General features: G+C 34.5%; 1 protein-coding gene across 11 annotated transcripts in view; it reads right to left on the reverse strand.

The window, feature by feature from the left end:
• The window catches only part of LOC115456160 (fasciclin-3), a 100,092-nt gene extending 89,366 nt beyond the window's left edge, over positions 1 to 10,726 (reverse strand). For 10 of the 11 annotated variants that reach the window (XM_037444531.1, XM_030185099.2, XM_037444530.1 and 7 more), the window contains exon 1: positions 10,496 to 10,726. The gene's annotated coding sequence lies outside the window, so the exon portion shown is untranslated. Of the gene's footprint in view, positions 1 to 4,334; positions 4,364 to 10,495 lie in introns of all 11 variants that reach the window. The other variant, XM_037444528.1, reaches the window with a different exon arrangement.
• Positions 10,727 to 13,691: the final 2,965 nt, after the last annotated feature.

Genomic DNA, 13,691 nt, shown 5'->3' on the forward strand with positions numbered 1-13,691 from the left:
ATGAAACAACCTATGACTCTACATCAAAGAGGCGTCATATTAAACAACCTTCTAGACCTTTTATATCAGTATGAGTAATAGGCACACAGGCGTGACATCAAACATTCCAAAATGGATTCCAAGAAGGCTTATGGTTAGGGCGGGATTTAAGGGTGCCGTGTTAACAACGATTGTTAAACGTATATTGGACAAGGTAACAGAAACAACATGGGAATAGAATTACTAAAAAGGTAGATTTCGTATGTAGAAAGGCAGTATAATGCAGTAGATTTTGCACTTTTTTCATGCAAAATGTATCGTGTTGCCAATTGCAGGAGTTTATAGAACCTTAATATTTCAATGTTCTAATTTTATGTAGAAAAAGCAACACTGCTGATTTCATTTAAATTAACTTTTCGCTCTCTGCTAAGCTAATGTTTAAATTACATACATAACATCACGCATTTATCCCCGAAGGGGTATGCAGAGGCGCAACTAGGGCACCCACTTTTCGCCAAGTATGTTCCGTCCCATGATGTGATAGGGGGCGAGCCTATCGCCATATCGGGCACAAATTCCAGACTCCGGGCTGATACTGAGCAGAAAAACCCAAATATCACTTTGCCCGACCCGGGATTCGAACCCAGGACCTCAGAGCGCTATTGTACCGGACATGCAATACAACTACGCCACCGAGGCAGTCAAATTGCACCGAGGCAATGTTTAAATTATTTTCTAATATATTAAAAAAATATATTAACCTATTCCGATGAAAAATAATAAAATACCAATTAATTTAAAATACCAAGAAACCGTTACGTACAAAAAAGTTGATTAACCTAGTTCGTTTTTGTACTATAACACAAACCAATCAATTACAAGTGCCAGAAGCCAGACAGTTTTAGATCTACAGCATGAATTGGTTCGATGGTAGACCCTTGCTACCACAGTTCTACAGAAAACCAAGGTGAAATAGTAGCATTAATGTTTCATGTGATCAGATTGCCGGAAGGTAGACAAATATTTTCCATTTATATCCCTTTAAACCTGGTGGCTGGTAGTCACCGTTACTTTAGCAATCTGGTTAATTATGTGATCTGGTAACTCACTTGCTCTTTTAAGACTTTTACCACAAAACAGAAAAAATAAACGTCCAAATTAACATTTATTTCCTTCTAATACATGTAGTATGGAATGCAACAAATTCTCCAACTGTTCGTCTTTAAATTGAAATATAAATCCCAAAAAACCTAATTGAAATACTCCCCATTTCCTGAGACATAACTCTGACGTCACGACCTCGCCCGCGCGGAGGAATTTCAAAAAAGGAACGTCGCGTTTCCCGCGTGTCATTGACAGATGTTCCGGTGTTGCCAGCGGGAGTGATAAATTGTACCACGATTTATTGGGTTGCCAGTTTTGTTTTGTATTTAGAATGCTTATATCCTTTTTATTGACGCTTTATTTTGCATGCATTGGATCGCTAGTGTTAAATGGAGAATAAATTTTTGGAGCATATTTTAACTCTTGATCGTTTGGTATATGGGTTAGTAACCTAAAAATACCCGACTAAAGCTCAAAGTATAAATTAATGTGAAGAATTTCGAATAATCATTTACAACTTTGGTAGATGATTTCTGGCAGGCCAATAAGTCCAGCAATATAATATTTTATTGGTACTCAATTAAATGGTTGTATTAAATGTTATGCATCTAGTATGAAGCCCATTCTTATAAAACCCATTTTTGTCTTGATGTCAAAAGCTAGTAAAGTAACTAACTCAGTGAGAAATACGAAATAAAAGGCATGTTAATAAAGGACATAATAATAGCCTCTTCGTTAGTTGCGACTCACTTGACATACAACTTTTTTAAGAAACCAATTAACTGAAAACCTACCGCATCTCATTATTTTTTTACAAGTGGCAACACAAGTTCATTCATGACTCAAGCATTCTGTTTTTAAAATAACCACATGCAGAAAACATAACACAGTCGCCAGCGTACTGTGTTTAACAGTACAGATTCATAAAATAAGTTGATGACTTCAGTGTCTTACCAAACCCACAGCTTTTGAAAGAGCACCCAAAACTCAAACACAACTGATAGTAAGAAGCAGTGACTGGCGGTGACATACTGGCAGTCATCACTTTTCATCATAATAACATTCTTGCACATACTTATCACACACAGCTAATCTGATAGAATTACTAGTAATAAATTGTAGACTGTGAACTATAAACAATAAGTTAAAGTTCACCGACACACCTAAACACTCTCGTAATATGGAGTCCTTTGCTCGATGTGTAGCAGAATAAGACCCATCGAGAGACATGTCCCCGATCGACACTTTACCGGACTACAGCACTTATCAGGTGCAGTGCAGGCATTGCCGTGTGTCGACAAAAAGCATCGAGAAAGCTCGCGTCCCATTATTTCCCGAGGGGAAATCCATTAAGTTTCGAAATACAAACGCAATTCTGATAATTGGAAAGCGACATAATATCTGTATCCTGGAGCCAATTATTTGATATTCATTATTTCATACATAATTGGGTTCGTTAATTAATTTACTTGTTAATGTATTCAAGGATTATAATAATTTAATTATCTTGGTAACACCATAGTTAAGCTAAGGAATTAAAATTAAAATGTAATAAACAAACTCACCCTTCTATCCCCGAAGGGTTAGGCACAACTTGTGCACTTATATTTCGCCAAGTTAGAAGAACTATTTCATTCAAAATAAAACACTACAATACGTATCCGCACTGCTTCTAAGGAGAAGACAAAGGTAGTACCCAGAGAGAATCGCTCTAAGGAGTTCTAGTTGTAACTGCAATTACATATAAGTTGTATCATACAATCGTGGTGAAAGGTATTGCCTAATTCCCCAACATTTAGACATAAAGTTGTTAACCGTTACGCGGTCAGAATTTAGATAAACACACGTACTATGTTATTAACATCTGTTAAGGAGATAGCTTTTTGAAAATAAATAGCGCAGGTAATTTATGTGTGAGAATGTCTATAAAAGTCTTTGAAGTAATCCGATGTCAACTTTATTAGCAGAAGGTAATAAAGTTGACATCAGATAATTTCAAAGATTGCAGTTATGAATGAATGACTTCGAAATAATTGGATCTTCTAAAGGTATGTAACCACTAAGACTTATTAAAAAACCACATTGATAGAGACTTGAATTCAACCAGACCTGTAACTCTCTTGCCTCCATTCCATTCAGATTGATGATCCATTTGCGATTTTAGTCGTATTGTTTTTCTTCTTTTAATGTGTCGGATAATGCCGTAAGCCTCTTCCGATATAAGGGGCTCTCAGCGCTTTCGAGACTTACAGAAATGACTCATAACGAATTTCCATAGTAACACAAGTTAAATTGTATGAAGCTCTTAGTGTGTGGTAGCTAATTAAGAAACGCACCGACGCGACGGACAGACTCTGTTTTAGGAACGCATTAATGAGTTGTGAGTGATGTACAGTGAAAACAGAGCTAGTTTTTTTCATTAATGGACTGCGTTTTATGTTTTTATGAGTTAATCTGAGCCAATTACAATTCAGCGTTAATGGATTCGACCGGGGTTGTAAAAGTCATACAAAACGTATGTACTATGCGGTAAGTTTCCGTACAGTCACTAATGGAAGCCTGAATTACACATCCCTCATTCAAACCTTTCCCTAAAACTTATGAGCCACGCGACAACTTCTGATATTGGTCATGAACGGTAGTATTAATTACTTTTCTACGGGTGCTCCATCTGCTCATAGTCTGCCGTGTGCTATAAAAATGGCGGAAGAATATATTATATGGACACCAAATAGGCCCAAAGCGAGTTTTATAATTAAAAACATAACAATAAATAAAAGTTAAATATTGTTTCTGGACCGAGCAACTGTCGTTTATCATAGACGGCCTGTTGCACTTAGGGATTAGGGCTGTCTCACTCTACGTAAAATTTACGATTTTGCAAATTTTAAAACATTAACGGCAGAGTAGTTTTCGCTTTAGGTACGTCTTCAATACTTGGAAAAAATTATAATGAAATCTCGTTTTCAGGATTGATAGTCAAAATTTGTGTAACTTTTTTAGTAGAGGTTTGTATCCGATGCGACAATAAGTTCAACCTCTATCATTTCAAAGGCCAGAAATAACCTCTAGGAATACTGCGCACCATAATTACATATGTCCCCGCAAATTCTTTGAGATATACGCTTGACCTAATACATTTTGGTGAAATTGTTTTCCTGCCGTGTTACTCACGGTCACACTATTTTAAATTAAATTACAAGATTAGAACTGATGACTGGACATACTCATATAATTAGATTAAATCTTACCCAGAAATAGTCTTTGTTGTTATAGTTACCTGTAAGTAGAAAGGTTATAAAGATTAGTAAAAGTTAAAGAAACAGAAGTTATTAATTTTCGCTAATTATACAGGTTTCTTTCCATCAGTCACACTTGATACAAAATACACCATAGAATATATAATATATTAAATGTTATTCCTGTAAAACATAACTGAGATGTTGCCATGAAACGCACATGAATTTTAAAGACACAAAACCTAAGTTAATTAGAAAATATTATGTTTTTCGTAAAAAAGTTTTGACTTAATACCTTCTGTACTTAAAATGTAAAAATGCGTGACAGCCCTACCCGGGAGACGTAAGGGACCGTCGCGTCACTAATTACTTTAAAGTTTGTTCCACAGTCATTTATCTTCAAATGTGCCTACATTACGCACAAATTGCGTTGGAAATGCCTACTTAGAAAAATAACGTAATCTATTGGTCTAATAGACTTGAAGTTGTAACTAGCGAAGATTCAGAACCAGACCGCACAATTAGTGTTAGAATAATGGAGCCAATACTATAATATGGTTACCTATCACATGAAACGCAACGAAGTTTAGTAAAATTGCATTGTACATAACTGTTTCATTTATTCCTCCAGAGGCAGTAGCGATAACATGCTTTTGCCCCCCATAAAAAATGAATGTCTAATTACATCTAGTAGGTATTTATTTATTACACTTACTTGGGCTTACTGCTGGAAAACCTAATTGAAAAAAAATGTCTACTCTTTCAGAAATTCAAATGTTAACTGTTAAATAAAACAAGTTTCTTAAGTTCAGTTGTAAATATTTTAAAAAAGAATCTCCACAAGGATTCAGTAGACCGCTTAAAACTATTACAAACAAAATGGCGGGTACAACCCGTTTCCAAGTACCCAAGGGAAAAGTCAGATGTTCACAATAGAGGTTCTCAGAGGTGGAAAAACTCACGATGAAAGTGAGCACTCGTTCCGCTCTATTGTCGCGAGTGGTGATAAATTTACGTAATGTATTCTTATAGATTACGTACATGCATCTCGCCTTTATCCTTAAAAGATAGGCAGAGGCGTGCTTGTTAGATACATTCTCAGTCAAATGGTGTCCATTGAACATAAATCTTCTACAAGGATTTCCGGATGGACCTGTTGAAATGGGAATTCAGTGGCATGCCGGTCGCAAGGGATTGTCAAGGTTTGTATGTACACATGAAATTACGCTAATTACAAACTCAATATTTTGAAAAATAAACAACTGTTTAAACGGATATTGCAACCATATGTTTTAATAATAATAGTAAAAATTGTTTTACTCTTTATTTACTTGAAAATATCTTTAATAATAACAGTATTCATTTAACTTTTATTTACTTGAGTATATCCTCCTGGATTTGAGCATTGGCACTTGTATATTTCGAGACACGCATTCGTATTCGAGGTTTTTAAACATGGTCGTTCCAACGGCGTCTGTTTCGCGTTATCGCGTCATATTTGTCATATTTATCTGTAGCTTCTGTACCCTCCAGTTGCGACTTCAAGTGGGTCGCAGATGTTTCAAACCACGCGAATTTGTTTACGCGTAACCGCGAATGTAAACGCATATGTAATTTTTAACCACTGGTCCGAAAGGATGTTTATAAAATTCACCAGACGAACAAGTCGCTTGCCTAAAAGTAAACATTGATAAATTTTTAACTACTAACTTAAATAGAGGATGTTCGTTTGTAGTAAATGCTCGACGAACAATTTACTTGCTTTATGGTAAGCATATCACAATTACCCTTAGACCACAATAACAAGAACACCAATATTTCAAAATTAAGTTCACTGCGCTGCATAACAAGAAGTAGCACTAAGCGACGCTATTAATCAAAGGCTAAACCTCATAATGCCTAGTAAATTACATTGCCTACAAGTCTATTATGTCTTTAAATAGGAACACCGAAGTGCCTGAACACTGCTACTTACACAGAAATAAAGTTCAAATTCAAATAAATAAGTCACTGTTTAATGTCAATCGTCACCAAACTCCTGTGCAGATGAAAAGATAATCATTTAAGGTAAATATGAAGTGTTTTTAACATTTGGCATCGTCTTTTTTGGGCCTCGAGTGTCTAAACTCTAACGGAATAAGGGAAAGGAAGCAAGATTATCATATTTTTGTTTTTCATTTCTTTGTATCTTTAAGCTTTAAACATATGTTTAGTAATATTTTTATTCTTTTCTAAGATTTTTTGTTTTTGAAAGAAGAAAGATGTCAATATATTATTGAACACAATTGTCAAATTATTTTTATCTACCGGCGAAAAATGCATGAGTTAATATATCAGTCTAATCCCGACGCTCGTTTGATTGCTGTGTTCAATTAACAACAATTATTCTAATATAAGATTATCGACAATGTCCCACGCCTGCATCCCCTAAGTGGCAGACAAGACCACTATACATCAACATGATCACGTTACGTGTTTCACTACAGCGGGCCCATTTCCATTTTCACGCATCTAACGTGTTTAGCATACGAAACAAAAATTTGACAGCCCAATAAGCATATCTAACCCTATAACCGATTTTACAGCTTACAGACGCTGTCACTACAGATAAAGAGCGATCAAATCCATTGATATTTTTTATTGCCTACACCGCCCGGACCCCGCTGTGTGGTTTACAGGGATTTTAGTCCGTGGACTGGTATAGGCGCAGATGCCTGATCTTTTACCATTACGTAACAATACATTAGGACCGGTCCGGCTCGACCGGTTTCAACCAACGCTTTTATTTTTAAATCCTAGAACATCTTACGTCTCGCTCTACGTGTCTTTTTCTTATTCATATCACGATTCTCGGGGATTAAACAGGGAATTTTATTATTAAGTTTATTTTATAATCTATAACAAGCCTAGTCCGAGATATGACAGCCAAAAGGTTTGATCTCATTGCACGCGCTTGACTTTTTTAGTATCGTCTGTATGCTTACTTATTATTTTTGAGGTAATGGGTTTAATGGGTATTGAAAAAATATCAAATCTAATTTCTCAGAACTTTGTGGCCGACATTTCGTAACTCCAGCCCTTACATGGTTGCGGTTCCATTAATGGCACAAACTATATGTAAACACTATAAAGTATGAAACATTTCCTTCGCTTAGATGTGGTTATGCGGCTAATCAGCATTGGGAAACACGGTTGCATTGATATTTTGCGCAATGTTTACGTACGTGGATGGATAAACGGCACTAACCGATGCAGTTAGTTATTTACATACGTAAGTTCATGCCGTTATACTCAATGGGTTAGGCAGACAATGCAGCTATGGGTTGGCGTGATTATTTCCATTACATGCTATGATAGCATGAGACCAAAACGCCAACTAGTTTTCTTATTTAGTACCATTTTTTTACAGGTAAACGTGAGGACTGTGCGGGAGTTACGATTTGACGAATTAATTTGAACTATGAATATTGTTGAAGCTTTGATTTAGATTAATCAATTATATATTTTTTTTTTATATTATCATAGTATTTTTTTTTTATTAATTTGGAAAAGGGAAACCGGTAGGAATCGGCTTATACGGACAGTTCACCACTGTTATATATAATGCATATTATATATGCAACTCCGGAATAAGACAGAGAGCATAGTTCCCAAATCATCAAAGCATTTCCGTCTCATATGAAAACCAGGAACATTTCATATCAACCACAAATCCAAAATGAAAATGTTTCATACTCCAATTATGACTAAATTCAATTGTTTATTCCGAAAGCAGTTTTCAAAGAACGGGTAAGTAAACTCTAGTATTGCTAGTATCATAATCCATTTACAAATTATAACAGTTTGTTTAGATTCCGAGATCTAAGTTTATTCTATAAAGTTCTGTCCCTACATATTGGAAGCATATAAACAGATTAATGTACTCAATTTGTTAAAAGTCCTTTGATGTTGTTAATTGAAATCTTTTAACTATACATTTATTAAGAGTTGCTTATAAACAGTAGCGTAGCTTACCATAGAGGGTTACCATACCATATATCTATATAATATGATGGGGGCTCTTCAGGGCAGTGCGAAGTTTTGGGCGCCCGCTTGGTTTAATATAGGTATGGGCCAAAAGGGGCCCCAAAGCTGAGGGGCCCCGTATCACTGATGCGGCGGTAGCTACGCCCCTGGTTATAAATATGGAACACAGATAGGTATTTTCGTAAGGGCACAGGTCTTTACAAAGTGTTTACGAACTAGTCCAAGGTCCAAATACATCTTGCATAATTTACAAAGCAATATTTTAACATGTGGTTTTTTTTATGGCATGGAAGTGACCCCTCTGCACCTAAAGGTAATTGAAGTTGGGTCCAATAGAATGTCGTCTGACAACAAATGATTACCCCTCGACAGTCGACACAATTATGCCGGCTTGTTGGAATCGTATATACACAAGCTGATCCCGGGAACCGAGACACTTACGTGGGCCACCATGGCGGGTTTTAACATCTTGTGTGCGGTGGTCGCTATACGGGCGGATATAAAATATATCCTACCACCAGCGAATTAACTATGGCGGAATATTATGTATTGCCCATAGTTTTAGCTAATTTATAAATTTTGATCGAACGTAGTGGAGAGACCTGTAAGGTATTACAAGTCTGTATTGAAGAGTCATACCGAAGCTACTTAAGGAAGGCAAATTATTGCCAATTCCAAGTCAGTATTAGTTTTCTAAAATGCAAATAATGTTAAGTAATAGGACGCACGTGATCGTTCTTGCTGTTTCGTGGAGGCAAGTCGCTTCCGCGTAACACAAGTAAGCAAAAATCACTTCTCACGGAAGGAAATGTTGTAATCTCTCAAACAGTCTTAGTTAATGTAAAATTAACTTGACTGAAGAAAAAAGTAACACGCAGCTCTACGAAGTCATCTTCATAGATTTTTGATGTTTCATTTCCATGTCGATTTACCAATTGACCGATACAACTATAATAGTTTCGTTTTATGAAGTAAGTATTCTACTTTATCAGTCTAAATATTATTTTTTTATGTAATACTAAAAATGTGGGTTCTTCTTAATTGTTATTGACGTTTATGTTGGGCCAACGTTTGAATTAAATTCTTGCACCTCCGTCCAACTCTTGACCCACGCCACCCAACATCACTATTAACTGACGATAGCCGTTACAAACCACAATTTGAATAAATAGAATAAAACGACTAAATAAATGAGTCACTGACAAACATTTAAATAACGAACATACCAAGAGGATTAATCAACTTTATTTGTACCAAATTATAACTGAAGCAAGGAGATAGAACAGCATACCAATAGGCTACTGTATTTACACCCCACTTGTAACCAGTCAAATTAAAAACTAACAAAAGTGTGTTGAAAATCGGACCTCGGACGGCAGGGTTAGTTGGTATTACGCAGAGACAAATCGATTCGTCAAAGAAGATAATATTGCAATAAAAGCCGAATATTTTTGCAACTGCGATTTCTGTACGGTAAGGTACTTTCAAATATGTATCTGGTAAATTGAGTTAAATCTTTATTATACCTACATGCAATTATCCGGAAAAACCGAATATTAAGACCTCCTTACGTATAAGAAATATCTACCTCACTATAATTTTTTAATGATTTTTAAATGTCTATATAATATTTCTCTTAATAACTAATGAGGTACTTATATTGTAATATCTAGATGCAAATTGTTTATTTATACACTCACTATAGTGACAAATTTTCTTATCTTGTCAGGGCTTACTTTGTTTTACCATTCAAACATAATCTACGACTCAACGAAAACACACGCACTTAATACTAGGGTCAGTCAAGATATTAAATATGATTAAATTCAATTTAGCATCAAATGTTGTAGTTCTAGACTGTTTTAAGTAATAAAAAGTACATCCCAGCAACTCAAAGATCTTCACTTTTAAACTCGAATATTGAAATAAAACGATCCAAGAGTCACTCGAACAAAGGAATTTACCAGATCTCACCGATAAAAATTCTTAGACACCCGATTAATGTAGGTAACTGACCAACCCAAACTGTTTTTTGGTGAAAAAATATAAAATGCAGGTAGGCATCCGCGTTGCCGGCACTTTAGCACCTGCAGCACAAAAAGTTTTATATGAAATATCGACAATAAGATTATAGTATCAGCGATTACCTCAAGATAACGGAAACTCCACAAATGATTCACAACACACTTTAATAATCTAAAAAGTTGTGTAGTTTACACGTAATGGCGGTTTTTTCGAAGTATTTTTACGGTTGGACGCGACACTACAATCGCCTACGCCACACCTCACAGGCTCACTTTCAAACCGGTTTCACAAGAGACCACGTAAAAGTAGACACGGAACGTACTGGGGAGCGATACGTGTCCTCCTCATGAACGCTGGCGGTAAACTAGTTCGTTGTTTAAAAAATCTCGGTGATACCAGCGTGCAGTGATAAAATTTCGATATTTAGTCTTGTATATTTCTATTTCTTCTCATTCGAAATATACTAGTTTACCGACATAAACCAAAAATTATTAATAAAATAACTGATTTAATTTATATTTAACAATAAATAAAACAATTATGCATAATAATGGTTTCTTTAAATTATTATTACAAAAAAAAAACAATCAATAAGTATAAGATTGATACGCAATAATTTAAACCCATTGATACATTTTCAAACTATAATCATATTTTTAAGCTAATAATAATCAAATTAATATTATAATATAAGTAATTTTATTACAGGTTTCCGTTCGCGAAAAATATGTTTCAATATACATTTTAGTAATAAAGTAATTTATTATTTATATTATTTTAATTTAGGACTTCATTTGTGTAACATCCAGCGGCTTATATATGTGTTTATTTCTTACATCCTTTTTATATTACAAATGCGAAGCTGTTAAAGAAGCTTCACATCTGTATTATTTATTAATTAGTTCTCTAATGCTTCTACACTGTAATTTTCCATATAATGTAATTATTTTTCATATACAGTACTTATATGATAATGAAACAAAGGAAAAATGTTATTTAGTTTGTAATAATAGTACTTACCTATCCAAAACGAAATAATCAGTCTGGGTTTAAAAATAACATGATACAAACTATATATTTTTTAAATACCACATATTGCAACAAAACAAGAAAATTCATACGAATTTATAACCCGACAACCCTAAAATACAACTTTCATCGCGCACTCGGGTATTTTCGTCAACGCTCGGAGAACTTCGTAACGCGCCACGGTTCACGGATTTATAAAAACGGTCGTTGTTATAGAAAACAAAAGTTTTTTTAAATTTAAACTGACCAACCAAGGAATGTTCATTACTGATATAAAAATCTTACATCCAGATACAAAAAATGTCTTAGAAGAACCAAAAATGAACACAAATTGTAACGGAAATGTGTAACACTTTCTTTAATATCAAGAAAATTGTATAGTAATTTTGTGGAGACACGGTCGTTGTTTGACCCAGTTTATATTCAAATTTTTGTTTAGCGCCAATTATGGCCGCCGACCGGATAATATGTTACATTCTTTTATGCGTTTTTAAATATGCTACTAAACATTATTCTGCGTGAAAATGATAATAATATAAACCTGACTGATATTTACAATATACTTATCGCGATTTTCATATAATATTGAGGATTTTATTACTATATTCCTCGACTTTAGGCTTTTTATTTTATGGTGTTTTAAATGTAATATAAGTTTAAAATTGTAACACATCCATACTCAATAAGTTAATAATATTATACCAACATAATGGTGAAAAATCCAGTACGGAGGTTCATTGTGACAACTCATTCTGGGGTAAACATGAAAAATTTTAAATCACCTACCTATAGTTACCTAGGTGTTAAGCTTCATTGTCTTTTTATCGAAGTTAAATTAAATCCTTTGTAGTTTAATTTGGCGAGACTTTCCCCTGGAAGACCTAGTGTTGTCTTAATTAATTATATCGTTTACTTAAAATACCTACCAAGTATAATACTTAGGTAGTTACTTAAGCACCTATCTCTGTATTGTTCTTTAATTATCGGAATGTAGATAAGCATACTATCCTACATAAGTAAGTACTTATTATCATGTATCCTACTTACTGGATCATTGAAACAGTTTTCTAAACTAAATTAATTTCGTTGCAAAATTCCTGCGACATTGACAACTTAGTTATCACAAAATAATTGCCTCGAAAACGAGTACAAGGCGCCTGTAACTTTGATAAAATTAAGTTATTTTAATATAGCTAGGTACTTATTACTTTCATAGGGAAAAACGAAAATTCCAAATTATTTATAAAAATAAATGACGATGCTTTATTTATTAGACGCAGGATCCTTCAAGTATGCGTAACGGTTTAAATTATCGTAACAAGGATAAGATACTTATTACTATATCATTGGTTTGCAACAATGACACTTAATACACTTAAAATTTGTTAAAAAGAGTAACTCGTGGAATCTGGCATACCTGTCGTTTCAATTAAATTATAAATAATCCACAGTTTCATATCAAACCCAGCATCTTTACAAAATACAAAATATTATAAATCATATTCACGTATTGGAAAGTACGCGGACAGCTTTCTAACTCGGACAATGGGTACGGACGTTTGATTCCCGGCCGGGTTACTTTCTCAAATATGTACATTACTGACAAATCACACATAAGCTGGAGCTGAATAAGAAATTTACGTGATCACAGGCCAGAAAAACCATGTAGCCTCGTTTCAGCCTGTTGGAATGAGCCAGTACCTAGTACCTAAATGATATAGCTGGCTGCAGAGGCAAAGAGTCCATACAAAGCGGTTCCTGTGGGCTTTCTTTTATGTAGAATTTATGTAGAATCTAATTATCGTTACGATTTGCAGACCGTATTTATGGATATTAAATTACAGTATATTTTTTGACCATGGAGTAACAAGTAAACACGTATATATATACCTACACGTATATATGTATAACTAGATACTTACGTGTTTGTTTTACACACTACCACGCCAATTTGACTTCATTGCACCATATCAGTTATGGAAAACAGAGTGGGATGGCTGTCTCCTGTTAGTTAACATTATATTTGGACACCAAAATTGTTTACCAAGTTTCGTTGGAGTCATCGTTGCGTCCGGTAAAAAACTCTTTTAAAAAAGTTAGTCTCCTCTCTATAAAAATACACTCTATAAAAAAACACAATGTGTCGCCAAAACTGCGATAATACTTTTGTATTTGAATTTTCACACGAAAAAAATAAAGTACCTAAGTATTCCAAACATGTCGTAAATCTAAATAACATTCCCACAACTATTGTGTATAATAAGATTTCATAATTCTCATTTCGAAATA

Source organism: Manduca sexta, chromosome 28, assembly GCF_014839805.1.
Source record: "Manduca sexta isolate Smith_Timp_Sample1 chromosome 28, JHU_Msex_v1.0, whole genome shotgun sequence".
NCBI lineage: Eukaryota > Metazoa > Arthropoda > Insecta > Lepidoptera > Sphingidae > Manduca > Manduca sexta.